Source organism: Cheilinus undulatus, linkage group 6 (assembly GCF_018320785.1).
Source record: "Cheilinus undulatus linkage group 6, ASM1832078v1, whole genome shotgun sequence".
Classification (NCBI taxonomy): domain Eukaryota; kingdom Metazoa; phylum Chordata; class Actinopteri; order Labriformes; family Labridae; genus Cheilinus; species Cheilinus undulatus.
This window is the reverse complement of record NC_054870.1, coordinates 18439918-18441700: the sequence shown is the minus strand read 5'-3', so window position 1 is coordinate 18441700 and position 1783 is coordinate 18439918.

The following is a 1783-nucleotide window of genomic DNA, read 5'->3' as shown; positions in this document are numbered from 1 at the left end:
TTAAACAACTGAAGTCACCCTGTGTGGATGTGTAATCATTGTGTAGGATTAATGACATGGGTGCTTCTTACTGCATTAATTTGTGCATCCTCTTTTCCCCGACAACCCTGAAATCTTTCTCCCTCCCTCCTTCAAGGTATCTGGTTAGGACAAGGAGAGGGGAGGCTTCTGTAGGAAATCCACTAGTCTTTTTACCAAAGACCCAACATGATTGGTCTGGGGGCGCAGCATCTTATAAAATGCAACACTGCCACACAGTTCATGACTTTTTACACAGTTTTTCTCACAGCACTGTATGCTTGCAGTCTAACGGTTTGACATGCAGTGATGGTAAAATATATTTATACACTTTACAACTTCATACAGGATGATTCCATTTTCATAAACAGTGGTGTCACTTAAGTCACTGATGGAAATATGCTCTATATTCTTGTATTAGTCAGATGGATGTAAACGGACACAAGGTCTTCCCACAGTTGTATGATTCATTTCAGGGGAGCTCCTGAACGTGTCTAAGCTCCATAGCAAACATTTTATCACACTTTGAGATAACTAAGGATTAATATGTGATGATGGTTGTGTGGAGATGAACCCTTCTTGGAGACACAATGCGATTATTCTGCTAAATCTGTGGTTTCCCGTTGTGTTTTTGTTGTATGTTGCTGCTGATTTTTATCTGTGATCATTTTGCAAAGTCATCTTTAAAGTTATGTGACTGGTGTTAGAGTTTCAATGAGTCAAATGAGACAGTGGTTCAGCAGTGGTTTCCAACGTTTTTCCTCTGAGCATCCCCTATGCCCTTGTATCAAAGAGAATCTGAGGCCCCCAAAGTCCCACAGAAAGGTTGTCAACATATTGTTGCAAAAAAAACAGCATCTATTTAATTGTTTAATTGATAAAACCCTAAGAAATTGGCTCTAATTTTACCAACCTCAGAGCAAACAGTTTTTTTAAGGTTTACAATGGCGTGGATCATAGAAAAAGACCAAAACTTAGTACTTAGAACAAACTTTAAAGTTTAAGAGATTAGGATGACACATAGAATCAATAGTGTGGATGCTTACTCAGCATTCCCACTAAAAAGCATTCAGCTTACAAAGATCTGCCTCAAACTCCACATACTTAATTGCAGAATATTTAGCAAGAATTTTATATCAGTCAATACTGATAATAAACTTTAAAAAGCTGATATCTGCAGAAACAGATATCATGCCAAGACTCAAAAGTTACTGGACACCTATGGAACTTCCAGAGCCAAGTATTCACCAAGACCAAGTTTGCTTCCCAATGTTCACATTTATTTTTATCACATCAGCTCACACACTTTCACAGCACTTTCAGACCCTGTTTTTAGCATATGAGCATTGAGGTGTCATGTCATCAAACAAAGCCCCCGATACTTGCACGATATGGGCATATGTCTTAACACTGCCATGTTTTGTTTCATGTTCAAATTTGTTGTTTTTCCCATGGGGTTAGTTAGTGTTCTGGACTAAAAGCTTGCATTATGGTTAAGTACGGTCCTAACCACATGGGCTGTTTGTAGTACCCCTGTCACGCACGAGTCCCTGAACATTTTTAGGCAATCAGGTCCTAACAGTCTCCAAACTTAACCGTTTATAAAAGATGATAATACAAGTTGTTCAGGCCTTTGTTTTCACATGCAGCATATTCATTTAATTCTGGACATCGTCAGAAGCTAAGCGCACATGTGAAAGGGACTCATAAAAAATATAAATGGCTGTAAAATCCAGGTAAACCACTCTAGAAAAAGAGTGAACAG